The 27,675-nt window shown below is 40.6% G+C and overlaps 2 pseudogenes; both read left to right on the top strand.

Annotated features, from left to right (window-relative positions):
* The first annotated feature begins 3,079 nt into the window (after window positions 1-3,079).
* Window positions 3,080-5,032, top strand: LOC141543831 (RNA polymerase II elongation factor ELL2 pseudogene; annotated as a pseudogene).
* A 6,218-nt stretch (window positions 5,033-11,250) lies between these two features.
* On the top strand, window positions 11,251-13,227 carry LOC141543830 (RNA polymerase II elongation factor ELL2 pseudogene; annotated as a pseudogene).
* The last annotated feature ends 14,448 nt before the right edge of the window (window positions 13,228-27,675 follow it).

Raw genomic sequence — 27,675 nt, 5'->3', positions numbered from 1 at the left:
ATGTTTCTGGCAGCCCTTGTCATAGTGGCTAAACCTGGAAAATGAATGGATGTCCATCAATTGGAGAATGGTTGGGTAAATTATGGTATATGAATGTTATGGAATATTATTGTTCTGTAAGAAATGACCAACTGGAGGAATAAGGAGAGGCTTGGAGAGACTTATATCAACTGATGCTGAGTGAAACGAGTAAAACGAGGGGATCATTATAAACTTCAACAATGATACTGAATGAGGATGTATTCTGATGGAAGTGGATATCTTCAACATAGAGAAGAGCTGATCCAATTCCAATTGGTCAATGATGGACAGAATCAGCTACACCCAGAGAAGGGACACTGGGAAATGAGTGTAAACTAGGAGCATTGGTTTTTGGTTTGGTTTGGTCTGGTTTGGTTTGGTTTCTCTTCCCAGATTATTTATACCTTGAGAATACAATCCTTCCTTTGCAACAACAACAGAATGGGGTTCTGCACATATATATTGTACCTAGGATATACTATAAGATATTTAAGATGTATGGGAATGCCTGCCATCTAGGGGAGAGGGTGGAGGGAAGGAGGGGGAAACCCGGAAGAAAAGGTAGGACAGGGGATAAGGTTGTTAAAAAAAAAAATTACCTATGCATATGTACTGTCAAAAATGTTATACTTATACAAACTTAAGAAACAAAAAAGAAGATGAAGATCTTCTTGATCTTGAAAAAAAAAAAAATAAACCCATATTCTGCCTGGGCACTTAGGGTAAGGGGAATAGAGAGATTAGCATAATGGCTCCTTCCCTCGAGGAACTTGCATCTAATAGGAGAAATAAGCCTGAATAGGACAACTTGTTGGGAATAGGGTGAAGAGAATTCCTATTCTGGTAACAGTATGACTTAATGCCCTATAAGAACCCTTGTACTGAGATCTGGGGATTTTGTAAAGTTCAGATCATCTCATACATGCCATTTTTGACAAGTGGATGCCACTCATCAATTCAACGTGTATATACTAAGGACATACTTGTGTGCTAAGATTTGGCAACCCAAATTGAACATTTATCAAAAGTCTTCTAGCATCACATAGCATCACAAAGTTCTTTAAGCCCGGAGGGAATTGGAACAGCAAACAGCAGTGAAGCAAACTGCCTCTTTATTGGCACTTCATTGTGGAGCTAGCACATTTCCTTTTCTGTTCAGTTAGCCTAGTCCAAGATATGTCTTGTGAGAAAACTTTACTCAGTCAAGGGAATTGGGGGAAATCTCATTGCATTGTCTGAATCTAGACCTGCATGATCAGGAAACTAGATTATTAAGCCTAGACCTTAACTGAAAAGGTCGGTTATGTTGACCAGGGAACCTGGCCCATCACAGATTTATGCAAGGACTTTTCTCACATGGGTTCATCTTCATCAACCGGTATGTTTTATCTGAAAACTGGCCCCAATCTGGTCAGTTATCATTTCCATGGTTTTTGACTGTTCATAAACACTTGGAAGGGAGGAAGAGGACATCTCTTTTTCTTATTTTAGGGAATTGTATTTGTTTAATATCCCCCCCAAAAAATTTGGAACATCCTGAATCTTTACTCCAATTAGAAATCTGATTGCCTAATTTTGTATCCTGGTTAAGTGTTTAGTTTTTTTGTTTTTTTTTTTTTTTTTTATTAATTCATCTTATTTGATTAATTGTTTTTAATCTGTCTCACTCTGTATTCAGGATCTATGGGCTGACTGATCAGTGGGGGATCCACTGACCTATTTATCATGCCTCATTTTATTTGGCTAATAAATCATACAGCTCAGCTTGACCCCTCAGCTATTTAATTAGCTTTCATAGACAGTTAAACATTTTCAGGTGTGGCCCACAATTACGACTGTCTGTTCCCTTCCTTTGAAGCACAGAAGAAAATATTGGCCAAAAATCATTTTATAATAGCAAAGAATTAGAAATTGAGGGGATGCCCTTTAGTTGGGGAATGGCTGAACAAGATGTAGTATAGGGTTGTGATAGAATACTATAGTGCTAGAAGAAATGACAAACACATTAGTTTGCAGATAACTTGGAAAGACTTCTATGACCTCATACAAAGTGAAGTGACTAAATTCAAGAGATCATTGTACACAGTAACAGCAATATCATGAAAAAAGATCAGCTGGAAAAGATTTAGCTATTCTTGAAGAAAATTGTTTTTGTACATTTTGTAACATTCCTTTAAAAAAATGGAGTCGTAATTCTCTTCCTCTTTCTAAACCCTCCCCCACCTGTTGTGTTATCGATTATATATGTAAGGTCATGGAATACCTATGAACCGTGTTGCCTCCCCCCAAAAGAAAAGGCAAGTATAATAATAAAGTAAAACTAAACATACTTTAATCTTCACTCAGAGGTGGATAACATTTTCCTGAGGGGATCTTCATAGTCCTCTTTGATCATTGGATTGATTAGGGATCAATGATAAAAATGATTTTAAAAAAAGATTATCTATTTCTTTCATTGTTGACCATTCTGGCAATAATGCTTACTATGGATAATTTCTTCAGGTTCTGCTCATTTCATTTTTCCTTCCTTCATATCAGAGTGATTCATACAATGAGCGCTATCTCCTCCCTCTATTTCCCGTTAGGTTCCTTCCTGGGGGCTAAGTCAGTACTTAACAGTTCTCTAGCTCAGAGTTGACACCTTTAGTTGCCACCTCTAAAGGAGTTGACACCTTCGCAAGAGCTTGCTGATTGGTCTGTAAGCCCATTCTCCGGGAGTATTTAAGGAGCCAGGATTCCGGAAGAAGGGAATTGCAGATTCTGCGGTGGAGCTGACTGGGGACGCTTGGACAAGAGAAGATTCGCAAGAACGGAAGGAAAAGCAGAGAAAAATCCTCCTCCCAGAGAAGGCTTATAATTGAGAGCAGACAGGACACTCCAATTTAGCGCCCAACGCGGGGAGCTGTGCTGGAGGCAGCAGCAGCAGCAGAGGCAGCAGCAGCAGCAGCGGCCTCAGAAGCAGCGGCAGCAGCAGCAGCAGCAGCGGCCTCAGAAGCAGCGGCAGCAGCAGCACTAGCAGAAGCGGCAGCGGCAGCAGCAGCCTCCTGAGGAGCTTAACATGGCGACGGGGGGGCCGGCGGCGGGGGGTCTGCGCGAGCAGCGGCGCTACGGCTTATCTGGCGGGAGCCTGGGCCAGGACAATCTCACCGTGGTGCACGTGAAGCTCACGGACACGGCGATCCGGGCGCTGGAGACCTACCAGAGCCACAAGCATGGAACTCCTTCCAGACCTTCCATTCAGTTCCAGGGATTCGAGGGGCTGCTCAGAATTCCCAAAAAGGATCGTCCAAAGGAAGTGCAGAACTTTAGCTTCTCCCTGTCCACCCCTGGCAAAGATCACCCTCAGGAAAGCTTTGAGTGCGTCCGCCAAACTGTCTCCACTTCTGGGGCCTCACAGCTCCACTGCCTGGGAGTTATGCAAGATCAAGTTACAGTCAGGGCAACAAAGGACTCCTCTCAAGTGCCAAGAGAAGGCAGGAGGCAGGCAGAAGAGGAATCACGGAACCCAGGGACAAACGTTAGCAAAGCCGGCGGACCCATTGCAGGAAGAAGAGAAGAAATTGGGAAAGCGCCTCCAGCTGGGCCACAGGCAGCCCCCGAGAGAAAAAGGGCAGCTCCTATTGAGCCTGCACCTACCCTCCGGAAGACCCAGCTGAAGGACAGTGTTTCTGGGCGGCCCTACAGGGCCAGGGTGATTCACCTCCTGGCCCTGAAGACTTACAAGAAACCAGAACTCTTGGCTCGATTACAGAGAGATGGCGTTTCTCCAAAAGACAAGGACTCCCTCGGAGCCATCCTTCAACAGGTGGCCAAGCTGAATCCCAAGGACCTCTCTTATTCCTTAAAGGATTCTGTATTTCAAGAGCTCCAAAAAGATTGGCCGGGATACAATGAGACAGAGAGAGAGTCCCTGGAGTTAGTGCTATCGAGAAAATTGAATCCATCTCCCCAGAATGACTCGAGCACCAGCGCTTCAGAAGCTCCTCAACGTTCTAGGAAAGAGGCTGCGCCTTCTGCTTCTCAGAAACGCCTCTTGGATTCAGATTTCATAGATCCTTTAAGGAATAAAAAACCTCGGATATCTCACCTGACAAAGAGAGCTCATCCAACATGCAACGGTCATTTGAATTCTACCCTTCAAAAAAATGCTGGGGCTCCACCCCCACCCCCATCACCTCCTCCCTCTCCTCCTCCTCCTCCTCCTCCTCCTCCAACTGCTGCCAGCCCAACTGCACCACCTCTTCCTTCAACCCACCTTCCAGTTTCAAATCCTCCTCAGACTGCAAAGTCTAGCTCCAAGTCCCCTAGCACTCCAGAAGGCAGGGGGACTCAAGATCTACCTATGGACAGCTGTAGTCCAAATGGTAGCATCTTTGAGCGCCAGCAGGACAAAGATACCTCTAGGACTTCTTTGGAAATCCCACCCCCTGATTCAATCCTGTCGAAGGGTGCAAAGCCCATGGAAGACAAGCATTCAATGGCACATAAAAAATCTAAAGAAATATCTAAAAAACATAAGGAAAAGGACCCAATTCAAAAACAGCCCATTGAGGAAAAGGGGAAAGACCTTAAGACGAAAGAGGAAATTGCCAAGCTAAATAGCTCTAGTCTGGATTCAAATGATGGAGTTAAAGAGGTTGGCCCTACCTCCACTGACCCTTCATCAACTATTGAACTGCCAGATTACTTAATAAAATATATTGCTATTGGCTCACATGAGCAACGCCAGAATTATACAGATGACTTCAATACAGAGTATGATGAGTATAGAACTTTGCATGCCAGAATGGAGACGGTGGCCACAAGGTTTAGGAAACTTGATGCAAAACGTCAGCGTCTTTCTCCAGGCTCCAAAGAGTATCAGACTCTTCATGAAGAGGTCTTAAAAGAATATCAGAAGCTCAATCAGGCTAGTCCCAATTACCATGAAGAAAAATCCAGATGTGATTATCTTCATAACAAGTTGGCTCACATCAAAAGACTAATAGGTGAATTCGACCAACAGCACTAGACCTCTGCTTAGACCAGAAGATGTGAATGAACTTAAGCTTATTTATTTAAAATTTCAAATGAATTGCTGGAAGATTCTAAAATATTGAAACTTGGCCATTTGAAAGTTTCACTATTAGCAAACTTTGGGTTACGTTTTTTTTTTTATTTTGTAATTTTTTTACCACAATATTTCTTGTATTCATTTTTTCCAAATTTCCCCCTCTCTCCCTCTACTCCCTCCCCTAGATGACAGGCAATCCCACACATGTTAAATGTGTTAACAGCATATCCTAGATACAATATATGTGTGGAAAACCAAACTTCTTCTTGCACAGTAAGAATTGTATTCTGAAGGAACAAGTAACCTGGGTGGAAAGACAATAGTGCAAACAGTTTACACTCAACTCCCAGTGTTCCTTCTCTGGGTGTAGCTGTTTCTGTCCATCATTGCTCAACTGGAACTGAATCAGATCTTCTCTTTGTTGAAGATATCCACTTCAATCAGAATATTTCTCCATACAGTAGTATTGCTGTAGTGTACAGTGATCTCCTGGTTCTGCTCATTTCACTCAGCATCAGTTCATTGGAAGTCTTTCCAAGCCTCTCTATATTCACCCTGCTGGTCATTTCCTACAGAGCAATACTATTCCATAACATTCATATAGCATAATTCACCCAACTATTATCCAATTGATGGGCATCCATTCAATTTCCATTTTCTACCCACTACAAATAGGGCTGCCACAAACATTTTGGCACATTCAGGTCCCTTTCCATTCTTTAGTATTTCTTTGGGATATAAGCCCAGTAGTAGGACTGCTGAATCAAAGGGTATATACACACTTTCATAACTTTTGGGGCATAGTTCCAAATTGCATTCCAGAATGGCTGGATTCTTTCACAACTCCACCAGCAAGGCCTCAGTGTCCCAGTTTTCCCGCATTCCCTCCAACATTCATTATGATCTTTTCCTGTCATCTTAGCCAAAATGACAGAAGTGTAGTGGTATCTCAGAGTAGTCTTAATTGGTATTTCTTTGATCAAGAGTGATTTGGAACACTCTTTCATATGAATGGAAGTCGTTTCACTTTCATCATCTGAAAATTTTCTGTTCCTATCCTTTGACCATTTATCAATTGGGGAATGGTTTGATTTCTTATAAATTAGAGTCCGTTCTCTATATATTTTGGAAATGAGACCTTTATCAAAATCTTCATCTGTAAACATATTTTCCCAATTTGTTACTTCCCTTCTAATCTTGTTTGCATTAGTTTTTTTTTTGTTTTGTTTTTTTTTTTTGTTTTTTTTGTACAAAAGTTTTTTAATTTCATGTAATCAAAATCTTCTATTTTGTGATCAATAATGATCTCTAGTTCTCCATTGGTCCTAAATTCCTTCCTTTTCCACAAGTCTGAGAGGTAAACTATCCTATATTCCTCTAATCTATTTATGATCTCATTCTTTATGCATAAATCATGGACTCATTTTGATCTTACCTTGGTATATGGTGTTAAGTGTGAGTCCATATCTAATTTCTGCCATACTAATTTCCATTTTTCCCAACAGCTTTTTTCAAATAATGAATTCTTATCCCAAAAGTTGGTATCTTTGGGTTTGTCAAACTCTAGATTGCTATAGTTGTACACTATTTTGTCCTGTGAACCTAAGGTGTTCCAATGATCCACTAATCTATTTCTTAGCCAATAGCAAATTATTCCCTTAATCTGTTTCACGACTTTTATTGCCGAGGCTAGCATTTCTAATACATTATTGAATAGTAATGGTGATAGTGGGCAACCTTGTTTCACTTCTGATCTTACTGGGAAAGGTTCCAGGTTATCCCCATTACATATGATGCTTACTGATAGTTTTAAATATATGCTCCTGACTATTTTAAAGAATAGTCCATTTATTCCTATACCCTCAAGTGTTTTTAATAGGAATGGTTGTTGTCTTTGGGGGATAAAGAAATATTTGATCCTGATTATTCTAAGGAATAGTCCATTTATTCCTATACTCTCAAGTGTTTTTTAGTAGGAATGGATGTTGTATTTTATCAAATGTTTTTTCTGCATCTCCTGACAAAGTCATATGGTTTTTATTAATTTGATTATTAATATGGTTAATTATACTAATAGTTATCCTAATATTAAACCAGCCCTGTATTCCTCGTGTGAATCCTACTTGATCATAGGGTATTATCCTGCGGATGATTTTCTGAAGTCTTTTTGCTAATATCTTATTTAAGATTTTAGCATCAATATTCATTAAGGAGATTGGTCTATTGTTTTCTTTCTGTTTTCAACCTTCCTTCATCCCCTCTTTTCCCAAATAGTTTATATAACATTGGGCTAATTGTTCTTTAAATGTTTGGTAGAAGTCACATGACAAAAACTGCTGAGAAAACTGGAAATTAGTATGGCAGAAACTAGGCATGGACCCACATTGAACACCCCATACTAAGATAAGAACAAAATGGGTCCGAGATTTAGGCATAAAGAACGAAATCATAAATAAAATGGAGGAACATGGGATGGTTTCCCTCTCGGACTTGTGGAGGAGGAAGGAGCTGTTGTCCAAGGGAGAACTAGAGACCAGTATTGATCACAAAATAGAAAATTTTGATGACGCCAAATTAAAAAGTTGCTGCACAAGCAAAACTAATGCCAACAAGATTAGAAGGGAAGTAACAAATTGGGTAAACATTTTTACAGTTAAAGGTTCTGATAAAGGGCTCATCTCCAAATTATACAGAGAATTGACTTGACTTTATAGGAAATCAAGCCATTCTCCAATTGATAAATGGTCAAAGGATATGAACAGACAATTTTCAGATGATGAAATTAAAACTATTTCCACTCATATGAAAGAGTGTTCCAAACCACGATTGGTCAGAGAAATGCAAATTAAGACAACTCTGAGATATCATTGGACACCTGTCAGATTGGCTAAGATGACAGGAACTAATAACGATGAACGTTGGAGGGGCTGTGGGAAAACTGGGACACTGATGCATTGTCGGTGGAGTTGTGAAAGAATCCAACCATTCTGGAGAGCAATGTGGAATTATGCCCCAAAAGTTATCACAATGTGCATACCCTTTGACCCAGCAGTGCTACTACTGGGCTTATATCCCAAGGATATACTAAAGAAGGGAAAGGTGTGCCAAAATGTTTCTGGCAGCCCTTGTCATAGTGGCTAAACCTGGAAAATGAATGGATGTCCATCAATTGGAGAATGGTTGGGTAAATTATGGTATATGAATGTTATGGAATATTATTGTTCTGTAAGAAATGACCAACTGGAGGAATACGGAGAGGCTTGGAGAGACTTATATCAACTGATGCTGAGTGAAACGAGTAAAACGAGGGGATCATTATAAACTTCAACAATGATACTGAATGAGGATGTATTCTGATGGAAGTGGATATCTTCAACATAGAGAAGAGCTGATCCAATTCCAATTGGTCAATGATGGACAGAATCAGCTACACCCAGAGAAGGGACACTGGGAAATGAGTGTAAACTAGGAGCATTGGTTTTTGGTTTGGTTTGGTCTGGTTTGGTTTGGTTTCTCTTCCCAGATTATTTATACCTTGAGAATACAATCCTTCCTTTGCAACAACAACAGAATGGGGTTCTGCACATATATATTGTACCTAGGATATACTATAAGATATTTAAGATGTATGGGAATGCCTGCCATCTAGGGGAGAGGGTGGAGGGAAGGAGGGGGAAACCCGGAAGAAAAGGTAGGACAGGGGATAAGGTTGTAAAAAAAAAAAATTACCTATGCATATGTACTGTCAAAAATGTTATACTTATACAAACTTAAGAAACAAAAAAGAAGATGAAGATCTTCTTGATCTTGAAAAAAAAAAAAATAAACCCATATTCTGGCTGGGCACTTAGGGTAAGGGGAATAGAGAGATTAGCATAATGGCTCCTTCCCTCGAGGAACTTGCATCTAATAGGAGAAATAAGCCTGAATAGGACAACTTGTTGGGAATAGGGTGAAGAGAATTCCTATTCTGGTAACAGTATGACTTAATGCCCTATAAGAACCCTTGTACTGAGATCTGGGGATTTTGTAAAGTTCAGATCATCTCATACATGCCATTTTTGACAAGTGGATGCCACTCATCAATTCAACGTGTATATACTAAGGACATACTTGTGTGCTAAGATTTGGCAACCCAAATTGAACATTTATCAAAAGTCTTCTAGCATCACATAGCATCACAAAGTTCTTTAAGCCCGGAGGGAATTGGAACAGCAAACAGCAGTGAAGCAAACTGCCTCTTTATTGGCACTTCATTGTGGAGCTAGCACATTTCCTTTTCTGTTCAGTTAGCCTAGTCCAAGATATGTCTTGTGAGAAAACTTTACTCAGTCAAGGGAATTGGGGGAAATCTCATTGCATTGTCTGAATCTAGACCTGCATGATCAGGAAACTAGATTATTAAGCCTAGACCTTAACTGAAAAGGTCGGTTATGTTGACCAGGGAACCTGGCCCATCACAGATTTATGCAAGGACTTTTCTCACATGGGTTCATCTTCATCAACCGGTATGTTTTATCTGAAAACTGGCCCCAATCTGGTCAGTCAGTTATCATTTCCATGTTTTTTGACTGTTCACAAACACTTGGAAGGGAGGAAGAGGACATCTCTTTTTCTGATTTTAGGGAATTGTATTTGTTAAATATCCCCCCCACAAATTGGAACATCCTTACTCTTTACTCCAATTAGAAATCTGATTGCCTAATTTTGTATCCTGGTTAAGTGTTTAGTTTTTTTTTTTTATTAATTCATCTTATTTGATTAATTGTTTTTAATCTGTCTCACTCTGTATTCAGGATCTATGGGCTGACTGATCAGTGGGGGATCCACTGACCTATTTATCATGCCTCATTTTATTTGGCTAATAAATCATACAGCTCAGCTTGACCCCTCAGCTATTTAATTAGCTTTCATAGACAGTTAAACATTTTCAGGTGTGGCCCACAATTACGACTGTCTGTTCCCTTCCTTTGAAGCACAGAAGAAAATATTGGCCAAAAATCATTTTATAATAGCAAAGAATTAGAAATTGAGGGGATGCCCTTTAGTTGCGGAATGGCTGAACAAGATGTAGTATAGGGTTGTGACAGAATACTATAGTGCTAGAAGAAATGACAAACACATTAGTTTGCAGATAACTTGGAAAGACTTCTATGACCTCATACAAAGGGAAGTGACTAAATTCAAGAGATCATTGTACACAGTAACAGCAATATCATGAAAAAAGATCAGCTGGAAAAGATTTAGCTATTCTTGAAGAAAATTGTTTTTGTACATTTTGTAACATTCCTTTAAAAAAATGGAGTCGTAATTCTCTTCCTCTTTCTAAACCCTCCCCCACCTGTTGTGTTATCGATTATATATGTAACGTCATAGAATACCTATGAACCGTGTTGCCTCCCCCCAAAAGAAAAGGCAAGTATAATAATAAAGTAAAACTAAACATACTTTAATCTTCACTCAGAGGTGGATAACATTTTCCTGAGGGGATCTTCATAGTCCTCTTTGATCATTGGATTGATTAGGGATCAATGATAAAAATGATTTTAAAAAAAGATTATCTATTTCTTTCATTGTTGACCATTCTGGCAATAATGCTTACTATGGATAATTTCTTCAGGTTCTGCTCATTTCATTTTTCCTTCCTTCATATCAGAGTGATTCATACAATGAGCGCTATCTCCTCCCTCTATTTCCCGTTAGGTTCCTTCCTGGGGGCTAAGTCAGTACTTAACAGTTCTCTAGCTCAGAGTTGACACCTTTAGTTGCCACCTCTAAAGGAGTTGACACCTTCGCAAGAGCTTGCTGATTGGTCTGTAAGCCCATTCTCCGGGAGTATTTAAGGAGCCAGGATTCCGGAAGAAGGGAATTGCAGATTCTGCGGTGGAGCTGACTGGGGACGCTTGGACAAGAGAAGATTCGCAAGAACGGAAGGAAAAGCAGAGAAAAATCCTCCTCCCAGAGAAGGCTTATAATTGAGAGCAGACAGGACACTCCAATTTAGCGCCCAACGCGGGGAGCTGTGCTGGAGGCAGCAGCAGCAGCAGCAGCAGCAGCAGCAGCAGCAGCAGCAGCAGCAGCAGCAGCAGCAGCAACAGCGGCCTCAGAAGCAGCGGCAGCAGCAGCAACAGCGGCCTCAGAAGCAGCGGCAGCAGCAGCCTCCTGAGGAGCTTAACATGGCGACGGGGGGGCCGGCGGCGGGGGGTCTGCGCGAGCAGCGGCGCTACGGCTTATCTGGCGGGAGCCTGGGCCAGGACAATCTCACCGTGGTGCACGTGAAGCTCACGGACACGGCGATCCGGGCGCTGGAGACCTACCAGAGCCACAAGCATGGAACTCCTTCCAGACCTTCCATTCAGTTCCAGGGATTCGAGGGGCTGCTCAGAATTCCCAAAAAGGATCGTCCAAAGGAAGTGCAGAACTTTGGCTTCTCCCTGTCCACCCCTGGCAAAGATCACCCTCAGGAAAGCTTTGAGTGCGTCCGCCAAACTGTCTCCCCTTCTGGGGCCTCACAGCTCCACTGCCTGGGAGTTATTCAAGATCAAGTTACAGTCAGGGCAACAAAGGACTCCTCTCAAGTGCCAAGAGAAGGCAGGAGGCAGGCAGAAGAGGAATCCCGGAACCCAGGGACAAACGTTAGCAAAGCCGGCGGACCCATTGCAGGAAGAAGAGAAGAAATTGGGAAAGCGCCTCCAGCTGGGCCACAGGCAGCCCCCGAGAGAAAAAGGGCAGCTCCTATTGAGCCTGCACCTACCCTCCGGAAGACCCAGCTGAAGGACAGTGTTTCTGGGCGGCCCTACAGGGCCAGGGTGATTCACCTCCTGGCCCTGAAGACTTACAAGAAACCAGAACTCTTGGCTCGATTACAGAGAGATGGCGTTTCTCCAAAAGACAAGGACTCCCTCGGAGCCATCCTTCAACAGGTGGCCAAGCTGAATCCCAAGGACCTCTCTTATTCCTTAAAGGATTCTGTATTTCAAGAGCTCCAAAAAGATTGGCCGGGATACAATGAGACAGAGAGAGAGTCCCTGGAGTTAGTGCTATCGAGAAAATTGAATCCATCTCCCCAGAATGACTCGAGCACCAGCGCTTCAGAAGCTCCTCAACGTTCTAGGAAAGAGGCTGCGCCTTCTGCTTCTCAGAAACGCCTCTTGGATTCAGATTTCATAGATCCTTTAAGGAATAAAAAACCTCGGATATCTCACCTGACAAAGAGAGCTCATCCAACATGCAACGGTCATTTGAATTCTACCCTTCAAAAAAATGCTGGGGCTCCACCCCCACCCCCATCACCTCCTCCCTCTCCTCCTCCTCCTCCTCCTCCTACTCCTCCTCCTCCTCCTCCTCCTCCTCCAACTGCTGCCAGCCCAACTCCACCACCTCTTCCTTCAACCCACCTTCCAGTTTCAAATCCTCCTCAGACTGCAAAGTCTAGCTCCAAGTCCCCTAGCACTCCAGAAGGCAGGGGGACTCAAGATCTACCTATGGACAGCTGTAGTCCAAATGGTAGCATCTTTGAGCGCCAGCAGGACAAAGATACCTCTAGGACTTCTTTGGAAATCCCACCCCCTGATTCAATCCTGTCGAAGGGTGCAAAGCCCATGGAAGACAAGCATTCAATGGCACATAAAAAATCTAAAGAAAAATCTAAAAAACATAAGGAAAAGGACCCAATTCAAAAACAGCCCATTGAGGAAAAGGGGAAAGACCTTAAGACGAAAGAGGAAATTGCCAAGCTAAATAGCTCTAGTCTGGATTCAAATGATGGAGTTAAAGAGGTTGGCCCTACCTCCACTGACCCTTCATCAACTATTGAACTGCCAGATTACTTAATAAAATATATTGCTATTGGCTCACATGAGCAACGCCAGAATTATACAGATGACTTCAATACAGAGTATGATGAGTATAGAACTTTGCATGCCAGAATGGAGACGGTGGCCACAAGGTTTAGGAAACTTGATGCAAAACGTCAGCGTCTTTCTCCAGGCTCCAAAGAGTATCAGACTCTTCATGAAGAGGTCTTAAAAGAATATCAGAAGCTCAATCAGGCTAGTCCCAATTACCACGAAGAAAAATCCAGATGTGATTATCTTCATAACAAGTTGGCTCACATCAAAAGACTAATAGGTGAATTCGACCAACAGCACTAGACCTCTGCTTAGACCAGAAGATGTGAATAAACTTAAGCTTATTTATTTAAAATTTCAAATGAATTGCTGGAAGATTCTAAAATATTGAAACTTGGCCATTTGAAAGTTTCATTATTAGCAAACTTTGGGTTACGTTTTTTTTTGATTTTGTAATTTTTTTACCACAATATTTCTTGTATTCATTTTTTCCAAATTTCCCCCTCTCTCCCTCTACTCCCTCCCCTAGATGACAGGCAATCCCACACATGTTAAATGTGTTAACAGCATATCCTAGATATAATATATGTGTGGAAAACCAAACTTCTTCTTGCACAGTAAGAATTGTATTCTGAAGGAACAAGTAACCTGGGTGGAAAGACAATAGTGCAAACAGTTTACACTAAACTCCCAGTGTTCCTTCTCTGGGTGTAGCTGTTTCTGTCCATCATTGCTCAACTGGAACTGAATCAGATCTTCTCTTTGTTGAAGATATCCACTTCAATCAGAATATTTCTCCATACAATAGTATTGCTGTAGTGTACAGTGATCTCCTGGTTCTGCTCATTTCACTCAGCATCAGTTCATTGGAAGTCTCTCCAAGCCTCTCTATATTCACCCTGCTGGTCATTTCCTACAGAGCAATACTATTCCATAACATTCATATAGCATAATTCACCCAACTATTCTCCAATTGATGGGCATCCATTCAATTTCCATTTTCTACCCACTACAAATAGGGCTGCCACAAACATTTTGGCACATACAGGTTCCTTTCCATTCTTTAGTATTTCTTTGGGATATAAGCCCAGTAGTAGGACTGCTGAATCAAAGGGTATATACACACTTTCATAACTTTTGGGGCATAGTTCCAAATTGCTTTCCAGAATGGCTGGATTCTTTCACAACTCCACCAGCAAGGCCTCAGTGTCCCAGTTTTCCCGCATTCCCTCCAACATTCATTATGATCTTTTCCTGTCATCTTAGCCAAAATGACAGAAGTGTAGTGATATCTCAGAGTAATCTTAATTGGTATTTCTTTGATCAAGAGTGTTTTGGAACACTCTTTCATATGAATGGAAGTCGTTTCACTTTCATCATCTGAAATTTTTCTGTTCCTATCCTTTGACCATTTATCAATTGGGGAATGGTTTGATTTCTTATAAATTAGAGTCCGTTCTCTATATATTTTGGAAATGAGACCTTTATCAAAATCTTCATCGGTAAACATATTTTCCCAATTTGTTACTTCCCTTCTAATCTTGTTTGCATTAGTTTTTTTGTTTTGTTTTTTTGTTTTTGTTTTTTTGTACAAAAGTTTTTTAATTTCATGTAATCAAAATCTTCTATTTTGTGATCAATAATGATCTCTAGTTCTACATTGGTCCTAAATTCCTTCCTTTTCCACAAGTCTGAGAGGTAAACTATCCTATATTCCTCTAATCTATTTATGATCTCATTCTTTATGCATAAATCATGGACTCATTTTGATCTTACCTTGGTATATGGTGTTAAGTGTGAGTCCATATCTAATTTCTGCCATACTAATTTCCATTTTTCCCAAGAGCTTTTTTCAAATAATGAATTCTTATCCCAAAAGTTGGTATCTTTGGGTTTGTCAAACTCTAGATTGCTATAGTTGTACACTATTTTGTCCTGTGAACCTAAGGTGTTCCAATGATCCACTAATCTATTTCTTAGCCAATAGCAAATTATTCCCTTAATCTGTTTCACGACTTTTATTGCCGAGGCTAGCATTTCTAATACATTATTGAATAGTAATGGTGATAGTGGGCAACCTTGTTTCACTTCTGATCTTACTGGGAAAGGTTCCAGGTTATCCCCATTACATATGATGCTTACTGATAGTTTTAAATATATGCTCCTGACTATTTTAAAGAATAGTCCATTTATTCCTATACCCTCAAGTGTTTTTAATAGGAATGGATGTTGTCTTTGGGGGATAAAGAAATATTTGATCCTGATTATTCTAAGGAATAGTCCATTTATTCCTATACTCTCAAGTGTTTTTTAGTAGGAATGGATGTTGTATTTTATCAAATGTTTTTTCTGCATCTCCTGACAAAGTCATATGGTTTTTATTAATTTGATTATTAATATGGTTAATTATACTAATAGTTATCCTAATATTAAACCAGCCCTGTATTCCTCGTGTGAATCCTACTTGATCATAGGGTATTATCCTGCGGATGATTTTCTGAAGTCTTTTTGCTAATATCTTATTTAAGATTTTAGCATCAATATTCATTAAGGAGATTGGTCTATTGTTTTCTTTCTGTTTTCAACCTTCCTTCATCCCCTCTTTTCCCAAATAGTTTATATAACATTGGGCTAATTGTTCTTTAAATGTTTGGTAGAAGTCACATGACAAAAACTGCTGAGAAAACTGGAAATTAGTATGGCAGAAACTAGGCATGGACCCACATTGAACACCCCATACTAAGATAAGAACAAAATGGGTCCGAGATTTAGGCATAAAGAACGAAATCATAAATAAAATGGAGGAACATGGGATGGTTTCCCTCTCGGACTTGTGGAGGAGGAAGGAGCTGTTGTCCAAGGGAGAACTAGAGACCAGTATTGATCACAAAATAGAAAATTTTGATGACGCCAAATTAAAAAGTTGCTGCACAAGCAAAACTAATGCCAACAAGATTAGAAGGGAAGTAACAAATTGGGTAAACATTTTTACAGTTAAAGGTTCTGATAAAGGGCTCATCTCCAAATTATACAGAGAATTGACTTGACTTTATAAGAAATCAAGCCATTCTCCAATTGATAAATGGTCAAAGGATATGAACAGACAATTTTCAGATGATGAAATTAAAACTATTTCCACTCATATGAAAGAGTGTTCCAAACCACGATTGGTCAGAGAAATGCAAATTAAGACAACTCTGAGATATCATTGGACACCTGTCAGATTGGCTAAGATGACAGGAACTAATAACGATGAACGTTGGAGGGGCTGTGGGAAAACTGGGACACTGATGCATTGTCGGTGGAGTTGTGAAAGAATCCAACCATTCTGGAGAGCAATGTGGAATTATACCCAAAAAGTTATCACAATGTGCATACCCTTTGACCCAGCACTGCTACTACTGGGCTTATATCCCAAGGATATACTAAAGAAGGGAAAGGTGTGCCAAAATGTTTCTGGCAGCCCTTGTCATAGTGGCTAAACCTGGAAAATGAATGGATGTCCATCAATTGGAGAATGGTTGGGTAAATTATGGTATATGAATGTTATGGAATATTATTGTTCTGTAAGAAATGACCAACTGGAGGAATAAGGAGAGGCTTGGAGAGACTTATATCAACTGATGCTGAGTGAAACGAGTAAAACGAGGGGATCATTATAAACTTCAACAATGATACTGAATGAGGATGTATTCTGATGGAAGTGGATATCTTCAACATAGAGAAGAGCTGATCCAATTCCAATTGGTCAATGATGGACAGAATCAGCTACACCCAGAGAAGGGACACTGGGAAATGAGTGTAAACTAGGAGCATTGGTTTTTGGTTTGGTTTGGTCTGGTTTGGTTTGGTTTCTCTTCCCAGATTATTTATACCTTGAGAATACAATCCTTCCTTTGCAACAACAACAGAATGGGGTTCTGCACATATATATTGTACCTAGGATATACTATAAGATATTTAAGATGTATGGGAATGCCTGCCATCTAGGGGAGAGGGTGGAGGGAAGGAGGGGGAAACCCGGAAGAAAAGGTAGGACAGGGGATAAGGTTGTAAAAAAAAAAAAATTACCTATGCATATGTACTGTCAAAAATGTTATACTTAAACAAACTTAAGAAACAAAAAAGAAGATGAAGATCTTCTTGATCTTGAAAAAAAAAAAATAAACCCATATTCTGGCTGGGCACTTAGGGTAAGGGGAATAGAGAGATTAGCATAATGGCTCCTTCCCTCGAGGAACTTGCATCTAATAGGAGAAATAAGCCTGAATAGGACAACTTGTTGGGAATAGGGTGAAGAGAATTCCTATTCTGGTAACAGTATGACTTAATGCCCTATAAGAACCCTTGTACTGAGATCTGGGGATTTTGTAAAGTTCAGATCATCTCATACATGCCATTTTTGACAAGTGGATGCCACTCATCAATTCAACGTGTATATACTAAGGACATACTTGTGTGCTAAGATTTGGCAACCCAAATTGAACATTTATCAAAAGTCTTCTAGCATCACATAGCATCACAAAGTTCTTTAAGCCCGGAGGGAATTGGAACAGCAAACAGCAGTGAAGCAAACTGCCTCTTTATTGGCACTTCATTGTGGAGCTAGCACATTTCCTTTTCTGTTCAGTTAGCCTAGTCCAAGATATGTCTTGTGAGAAAACTTTACTCAGTCAAGGGAATTGGGGGAAATCTCATTGCATTGTCTGAATCTAGACCTGCATGATCAGGAAACTAGATTATTAAGCCTAGACCTTAACTGAAAAGGTCGGTTATGTTGACCAGGGAACCTGGCCCATCACAGATTTATGCAAGGACTTTTCTCACATGGGTTCATCTTCATCAACCGGTATGTTTTATCTGAAAACTGGCCCCAATCTGGTCAGTTATCATTTCCATGGTTTTTGACTGTTCATAAACACTTGGAAGGGAGGAAGAGGACATCTCTTTTTCTTATTTTAGGGAATTGTATTTGTTTAATATCCCCCCCAAAAAATTTGGAACATCCTGAATCTTTACTCCAATTAGAAATCTGATTGCCTAATTTTGTATCCTGGTTAAGTGTTTAGTTTTTTTTTTTTTTTTTTATTAATTCATCTTATTTGATTAATTGTTTTTAATCTGTCTCACTCTGTATTCAGGATCTATGGGCTGACTGATCAGTGGGGGATCCACTGACCTATTTATCATGCCTCATTTTATTTGGCTAATAAATCATACAGCTCAGCTTGACCCCTCAGCTATTTAATTAGCTTTCATAGACAGTTAAACATTTTCAGGTGTGGCCCACAATTACGACTGTCTGTTCCCTTCCTTTGAAGCACAGAAGAAAATATTGGCCAAAAATCATTTTATAATAGCAAAGAATTAGAAATTGAGGGGATGCCCTTTAGTTGGGGAATGGCTGAACAAGATGTAGTATAGGGTTGTGACAGAATACTATAGTGCTAGAAGAAATGACAAACACATTAGTTTGCAGATAACTTGGAAAGACTTCTATGACCTCATACAAAGTGAAGTGACTAAATTCAAGAGATCATTGTACACAGTAACAGCAATATCATGAAAAAAGATCAGCTGGAAAAGATTTAGCTATTCTTTAAGAAAATTGTTTTTGTACATTTTGTAACATTCCTTTAAAAAAAATGGAGTCGTAATTCTCTTCCTCTTTCTAAACCCTCCCCCACCTGTTGTGTTATCGATTATATATGTAAGGTCATGGAATACCTATTAACCGTGTTGCCTCCCCCCAAAAGAAAAGGCAAGTATAATAATAAAGTAAAACTAAACATACTTTAATCTTCACTCAGAGGTGGATAACATTTTCCTGAGGGGATCTTCATAGTCCTCTTTGATCATTGGATTGATTAGGGATCAATGATAAAAATGATTTTAAAAAAAGATTATCTATTTCTTTCATTGTTGACCATTCTGGCAATAATGCTTACTATGGATAATTTCTTCAGGTTCTGCTCATTTCATTTTTCCTTCCTTCATATCAGAGTGATTCATACAATGAGCGCTATCTCCTCCCTCTATTTCCCGTTAGGTTCCTTCCTGGGGGCTAAGTCAGTACTTAACAGTTCTCTAGCTCAGAGTTGACACCTTTAGTTGCCACCTCTAAAGGAGTTGACACCTTCGCAAGAGCTTGCTGATTGGTCTGTAAGCCCATTCTCCGGGAGTATTTAAGGAGCCAGGATTCCGGAAGAAGGGAATTGCAGATTCTGCGGTGGAGCTGACTGGGGACGCTTGGACAAGAGAAGATTCGCAAGAACGGAAGGAAAAGCAGAGAAAAATCCTCCTCCCAGAGAAGGCTTATAATTGAGAGCAGACAGGACACTCCAATTTAGCGCCCAACGCGGGGAGCTGTGCTGGAGGCAGCAGCAGCAGCAGCGGCAGCAGCAGCAGCAGCAGCAGCGGCCTCAGAAGCAGCGGCAGCAGCAGCAGCGGCCTCAGAAGCAGCGGCAGCAGCAGCACTAGCAGAAGCGGCAGCGGCAGCAGCAGCCTCCTGAGGAGCTTAACATGGCGACGGGGGGGCCGGCGGCGGGGGGTCTGCGCGAGCAGCGGCGCTACGGCTTATCTGGCGGGAGCCTGGGCCAGGACAATCTCACCGTGGTGCACGTGAAGCTCACGGACACGGCGATCCGGGCGCTGGAGACCTACCAGAGCCACAAGCATGGAACTCCTTCCAGACCTTCCATTCAGTTCCAGGGATTCGAGGGGCTGCTCAGAATTCCCAAAAAGGATCGTCCAAAGGAAGTGCAGAACTTTGGGTTCTCCCTGTCCACCCCTGGCAAAGATCACCCTCAGGAAAGCTTTGAGTGCGTCCGCCAAACTGTCTCCCCTTCTGGGGCCTCACAGCTCCACTGCCTGGGAGTTATTCAAGATCAAGTTACAGTCAGGGCAACAAAGGACTCCTCTCAAGTGCCAAGAGAAGGCAGGAGGCAGGCAGAAGAGGAATCCCGGAACCCAGGGACAAACGTTAGCAAAGCCGGCGGACCCATTGCAGGAAGAAGAGAAGAAATTGGGAAAGCGCCTCCAGCTGGGCCACAGGCAGCCCCCGAGAGAAAAAGGGCAGCTCCTATTGAGCCTGCACCTACCCTCCAGAAGACCCAGCTGAAGGACAGTGTTTCTGGGCGGCCCTACAGGGCCAGGGTGATTCACCTCCTGGCCCTGAAGACTTACAAGAAACCAGAACTCTTGGCTCGATTACAGAGAGATGGCGTTTCTCCAAAAGACAAGGACTCCCTCGGAGCCATCCTTCAACAGGTGGCCAAGCTGAATCCCAAGGACCTCTCTTATTCCTTAAAGGATTCTGTATTTCAAGAGCTCCAAAAAGATTGGCCGGGATACAATGAGACAGAGAGAGAGTCCTGGAGTTAGTGCTATCGAGAAAATTGAATCCATCTCCCCAGAATGACTCGAGCACCAGCGCTTCAGAAGCTCCTCAACGTTCTAGGAAAGAGGCTGCGCCTTCTGCTTCTCAGAAACGCCTCTTGGATTCAGATTTCATAGATCCTTTAAGGAATAAAAAACCTCGGATATCTCACCTGACAAATAGAGCTCCTCCAACATGCAACGGTCATTTGAATTCCTACCCTTCAAAAAAATGCTGGGGCTCCACCCCCACCCCCATCACCTCCTCCCTCTCCTCCTCCTCCTCCTCCTCCTCCTCCTCCTCCTCCTCCTCCTCCTCCAACTGCTGCCAGCCCAACTCCACCACCTCTTCCTTCAACCCACCTTCCAGTTTCAAATCCTCCTCAGACTGCAAAGTCTAGCTCCAAGTCCCCTAGCACTCCAGAAGGCAGGGGGGACTCAAGATCTACCTATGGACAGCTGTAGTCCAAATGGTAGCATCTTTGAGCGCCAGCAGGACAAAGATACCTCTAGGACTTCTTTGGAAATCCCACCCCCTGATTCAATCCTGTCGAAGGGTGCAAAGCCCATGGAAGACAAGCATTCAATGGGCACATAAAAAATCTAAAGAAAAAATCTAAAAAACATAAGGAAAAGGACCCAATTCAAAAACAGCCCATTGAGGAAAAGGGGAAAGACCTTAAGACGAAAGAGGAAATTGCCAAGCTAAATAGCTCTAGTCTGGATTCAAATGACGGAGTTAAAGAGGTTGGCCCTACCTCCACTGACCCTTCATCAACTATTGAACTGCCAGATTACTTAATAAAATATATTGCTATTGGCTCACATGAGCAACGCCAGAATTATACAGATGACTTCAATACAGAGTATGATGAGTATAGAACTTTGCATGCCAGAATGGAGACGGTGGCCACAAGGTTTAGGAAACTTGATGCAAAACGTCAGCGTCTTTCTCCAGGCTCCAAAGAGTATCAGACTCTTCATGAAGAGGTCTTAAAAGAATATCAGAAGCTCAATCAGGCTAGTCCCAATTACCATGAAGAAAAATCCAGATGTGATTATCTTCATAACAAGTTGGCTCACATCAAAAGACTAATAGGTGAATTCGACCAACAGCACTAGACCTCTGCTTAGACCAGAAGATGTGAATAAACTTAAGCTTATTTATTTAAAATTTCAAATGAATTGCTGGAAGATTCTAAAATATTGAAACTTGGCCATTTGAAAGTTTCACTATTAGCAAACTTTGGGTTACGTTTTTTTTTTTATTTTGTAATTTTTTTACCACAATATTTCTTGTATTCTTTTTTTCCAAATTTCCCCCTCTCTCCCTCTACTCCCTCCCCTAGATGACAGGCAATCCCACACATGTTAAATGTGTTAACAGCATATCCTAGATACAATATATGTGTGGAAAACCAAACTTCTTCTTGCACAGTAAGAATTGTATTCTGAAGGAACAAGTAACCTGGGTGGAAAGACAATAGTGCAAACAGTTTACACTCAACTCCCAGTGTTCTTTCTCTGGGTGTAGCTGTTTCTGTCCATCATTGCTCAACTGGAACTGAATCAGATCTTCTCTTTGTTGAAGATATCCACTTCAATCAGAATATTTCTCCATACAGTAGTATTGCTGTAGTGTACAGTGATCTCCTGGTTCTGCTCATTTCACTCAGCATCAGTTCATTGGAAGTCTTTCCAAGCCTCTCTATATTCACCCTGCTGGTCATTTCCTACAGAGCAATACTATTCCATAACATTCATATAGCATAATTCACCCAACTATTTTCCAATTGATGGGCATCCATTCAATTTCCATTTTCTACCCACTTCAAATAGGGCTGCCACAAACATTTTGGCACATACAGGTCCCTTTCCATTCTTTAGTATTTCTTTGGGATATAAGCCCAGTAGTAGGACTGCTGAATCAAAGGGTATATACACACTTTCATAACTTTTTGGGCATAGTTCCAAATTGCTTTCCAGAATGGCTGGATTCTTTCACAACTCCACCAGCAAGGCCTCAGTGTCCCAGTTTTCCCGCATTCCCTCCAACATTCATTATGATCTTTTCCTGTCATCTTAGCCAAAATGACAGAAGTGTAGTGGTATCTCAGAGTAGTCTTAATTGGTATTTCTTTGATCAAGAGTGATTTGGAACACTCTTTCATATGAATGGAAGTCGTTTCACTTTCATCATCTGAAAATTTTCTGTTCCTATCCTTTGACCATTTATCAATTGGGGAATGGTTTGATTTCTTATAAATTAGAGTCCGTTCTCTATATATTTTGGAAATGAGACCTTTATCAAAATCTTCATCTGTAAACATATTTTCCCAATTTGTTACTTCCCTTCTAATCTTGTTTGCATTAGTTTTTTTGTTTTGTTTTGTTTTTGTTTTGTTTTTTTTGTACAAAAGTTTTTTAATTTCATGTAATCAAAATCTTCTATTTTGTGATCAATAATGATCTCTAGTTCTCCATTGGTCCTAAATTCCTTCCTTTTCCACAAGTCTGAGAGGTAAACTATCCTATATTCCTCTAATCTATTTATGATCTCATTCTTTATGCATAAATCATGGACTCATTTTGATCTTACCTTGGTATATGGTGTTAAGTGTGAGTCCATATCTAATTTCTGCCATACTAATTTCCATTTTTCCCAACAGCTTTTTTCAAATAATGAATTCTTATCCCAAAAGTTGGTATCTTTGGGTTTGTCAAACTCTAGATTGCTATAGTTGTACACTATTTTGTCCTGTGAACCTAAGGTGTTCCAATGATCCACTAATCTATTTCTTAGCCAATAGCAAATTATTCCCTTAATCTGTTTCACGACTTTTATTGCCGAGGCTAGCATTTCTAATACATTATTGAATAGTAATGGTGATAGTGGGCAACCTTGTTTCACTTCTGATCTTACTGGGAAAGGTTCCAGGTTATCCCCATTACATATGATGCTTACTGATAGTTTTAAATATATGCTCCTGACTATTTTAAAGAATAGTCCATTTATTCCTATACCCTCAAGTGTTTTTAATAGGAAAGGATGTTGTCTTTTGGGGATAAAGAAATATTTGATCCTGATTATTCTAAGGAATAGTCCATTTATTCCTATACTCTCAAGTGTTTTTTAGTAGGAATGGATGTTGTATTTTATCAAATGTTTTTTCTGCATCTCCTGACAAAGTCATATGGTTTTTATTAATTTGATTATTAATATGGTTAATTATACTAATAGTTATCCTAATATTAAACCAGCCCTGTATTCCTCGTGTGAATCCTACTTGATCATAGGGTATTATCCTGCGGATGATTTTCTGAAGTCTTTTTGCTAATATCTTATTTAAGATTTTAGCATCAATATTCATTAAGGAGATTGGTCTATTGTTTTCTTTCTGTTTTCAACCTTCCTTCATCCCCTCTTTTCCCAAATAGTTTATATAACATTGGGCTAATTGTTCTTTAAATGTTTGGTAGAAGTCACATGACAAAAACTGCTGAGAAAACTGGAAATTAGTATGGCAGAAACTAGGCATGGACCCACATTGAACACCCCATACTAAGATAAGAACAAAATGGGTCCGAGATTTAGGCATAAAGAACGAAATCATAAATAAAATGGAGGAACATGGGATGGTTTCCCTCTCGGACTTGTGGAGGAGGAAGGAGCTGTTGTCCAAGGGAGAACTAGAGACCAGTATTGATCACAAAATAGAAAATTTTGATGACGCCAAATTAAAAAGTTGCTGCACAAGCAAAACTAATGCCAACAAGATTAGAAGGGAAGTAACAAATTGGGTAAACATTTTTACAGTTAAAGGTTCTGATAAAGGGCTCATCTCCAAATTATACAGAGAATTGACTTGACTTTATAAGAAATCAAGCCATTCTCCAATTGATAAATGGTCAAAGGATATGAACAGACAATTTTCAGATGATGAAATTAAAACTATTTCCACTCATATGAAAGAGTGTTCCAAACCACGATTGGTCAGAGAAATGCAAATTAAGACAACTCTGAGATATCATTGGACACCTGTCAGATTGGCTAAGATGACAGGAACTAATAACGATGAACGTTGGAGGGGCTGTGGGAAAACTGGGACACTGATGCATTGTCGGTGGAGTTGTGAAAGAATCCAACCATTCTGGAGAGCAATGTGGAATTATGCCCAAAAAGTTATCACAATGTGCATACCCTTTGACCCAGCACTGCTACTACTGGGCTTATATCCCAAGGATATACTAAAGAAGGGAAAGGTGTGCCAAAATGTTTCTGGCAGCCCTTGTCATAGTGGCTAAACCTGGAAAATGAATGGATGTCCATCAATTGGAGAATGGTTGGGTAAATTATGGTATATGAATGTTATGGAATATTATTGTTCTGTAAGAAATGACCAACTGGAGGAATACGGAGAGGCTTGGAGAGACTTATATCAACTGATGCTGAGTGAAACGAGTAAAACGAGGGGATCATTATAAACTTCAACAATGATACTGAATGAGGATGTATTCTGATGGAAGTGGATATCTTCAACATAGAGAAGAGCTGATCCAATTCCAATTGGTCAATGATGGACAGAATCAGCTACACCCAGAGAAGGGACACTGGGAAATGAGTGTAAACTAGGAGCATTGGTTTTTGGTTTGGTTTGGTCTGGTTTGGTTTGGTTTCTCTTCCCAGATTATTTATACCTTGAGAATACAATCCTTCCTTTGCAACAACAACAGAATGGGGTTCTGCACATATATATTGTACCTAGGATATACTATAAGATATTTAAGATGTATGGGAATGCCTGCCATCTAGGGGAGAGGGTGGAGGGAAGGAGGGGGAAACCCGGAAGAAAAGGTAGGACAGGGGATAAGGTTGTAAAAAAAAAAAATTACCTATGCATATGTACTGTCAAAAATGTTATACTTATACAAACTTAAGAAACAAAAAAGAAGATGAAGATCTTCTTGATCTTGAAAAAAAAAAAATAAACCCATATTCTGGCTGGGCACTTAGGGTAAGGGGAATAGAGAGATTAGCATAATGGCTCCTTCCCTCGAGGAACTTGCATCTAATAGGAGAAATAAGCCTGAATAGGACAACTTGTTGGGAATAGGGTGAAGAGAATTCCTATTCTGGTAACAGTATGACTTAATGCCCTATAAGAACCCTTGTACTGAGATCTGGGGATTTTGTAAAGTTCAGATCATCTCATACATGCCATTTTTGACAAGTGGATGCCACTCATCAATTCAACGTGTATATACTAAGGACATACTTGTGTGCTAAGATTTGGCAACCCAAATTGAACATTTATCAAAAGTCTTCTAGCATCACATAGCATCACAAAGTTCTTTAAGCCCGGAGGGAATTGGAACAGCAAACAGCAGTGAAGCAAACTGCCTCTTTATTGGCACTTCATTGTGGAGCTAGCACATTTCCTTTTCTGTTCAGTTAGCCTAGTCCAAGATATGTCTTGTGAGAAAACTTTACTCAGTCAAGGGAATTGGGGGAAATCTCATTGCATTGTCTGAATCTAGACCTGCATGATCAGGAAACTAGATTATTAAGCCTAGACCTTAACTGAAAAGGTCGGTTATGTTGACCAGGGAACCTGGCCCATCACAGATTTATGCAAGGACTTTTCTCACATGGGTTTATCTTCATCAACCGGTATGTTTTATCTGAAAACTGACCCCAATCTGGTCAGTTATCATTTCCATGGTTTTTGACTGTTCATAAACACTTGGAAGGGAGGAAGAGGACATCTCTTTTTCTTATTTTAGGGAATTGTATTTGTTTAATATCCCCCCCAAAAAATTTGGAACATCCTGAATCTTTACTCCAATTAGAAATCTGATTGCCTAATTTTGTATCCTGGTTAAGTGTTTAGTTTTTTTTTTTTTTTTTTTATTAATTCATCTTATTTGATTAATTGTTTTTAATCTGTCTCACTCTGTATTCAGGATCTATGGGCTGACTGATCAGTGGGGGATCCACTGACCTATTTATCATGCCTCATTTTATTTGGCTAATAAATCATACAGCTCAGCTTGACCCCTCAGCTATTTAATTAGCTTTCATAGACAGTTAAACATTTTCAGGTGTGGCCCACAATTACGACTGTCTGTTCCCTTCCTTTGAAGCACAGAAGAAAATATTGGCCAAAAATCATTTTATAATAGCAAAGAATTAGAAATTGAGGGGATGCCCTTTAGTTGGGGAATGGCTGAACAAGATGTAGTATAGGGTTGTGACAGAATACTATAGTGCTAGAAGAAATGACAAACACATTAGTTTGCAGATAACTTGGAAAGACTTCTATGACCTCATACAAAGTGAAGTGACTAAATTCAAGAGATCATTGTACACAGTAACAGCAATATCATGAAAAAAGATCAGCTGGAAAAGATTTAGCTATTCTTGAAGAAAATTGTTTTTGTACATTTTGTAACATTCCTTTAAAAAAATGGAGTCGTAATTCTCTTCCTCTTTCTAAACCCTCCCCCACCTGTTGTGTTATCGATTATATATGTAAGGTCATGGAATACCTATTAACCGTGTTGCCTCCCCCCAAAAGAAAAGGCAAGTATAATAATAAAGTAAAACTAAACATACTTTAATCTTCACTCAGAGGTGGATAACATTTTCCTGAGGGGATCTTCATAGTCCTCTTTGATCATTGGATTGATTAGGGATCAATGATAAAAATGATTTTAAAAAAAGATTATCTATTTCTTTCATTGTTGACCATTCTGGCAATAATGCTTACTATGGATAATTTCTTCAGGTTCTGCTCATTTCATTTTTCCTTCCTTCATATCAGAGTGATTCATACAATGAGCGCTATCTCCTCCCTCTATTTCCCGTTAGGTTCCTTCCTGGGGGCTAAGTCAGTACTTAACAGTTCTCTAGCTCAGAGTTGACACCTTCAGTTGCCACCTCTAAAGGAGTTGACACCTTCGCAAGAGCTTGCTGATTGGTCTGTAAGCCCATTCTCCGGGAGTATTTAAGGAGCCAGGATTCCGGAAGAAGGGAATTGCAGATTCTGCAGTGGAGCTGACTGGGGACGCTTGGACAAGAGAAGATTCGCAAGAACGGAAGGAAAAGCAGAGAAAAATCCTCCTCCCAGAGAAGGCTTATAATTGAGAGCAGACAGGACACTCCAATTTAGCGCCCAACGCGGGGAGCTGTGCTGGAGGCAGCAGCAGCAGCAGAGGCAGCAGCAGCAGCAGCAGCAGCGGCCTCAGAAGCAGCGGCAGCAGCAGCTGCGGCCTCAGAAGCAGCGGCAGCAGCAGCAGCGGCCTCAGAAGCAGCGGCAGCAGCAGCACTAGCAGAAGCGGCAGCGGCAGCAGCAGCCTCCTGAGGAGCTTAAC

Source organism: Sminthopsis crassicaudata, chromosome 5 (assembly GCF_048593235.1).
Source record: "Sminthopsis crassicaudata isolate SCR6 chromosome 5, ASM4859323v1, whole genome shotgun sequence".
Classification (NCBI taxonomy): Eukaryota; Metazoa; Chordata; class Mammalia; order Dasyuromorphia; family Dasyuridae; genus Sminthopsis; species Sminthopsis crassicaudata.
This window is presented reverse-complemented; position numbering and strand designations above follow the sequence as displayed.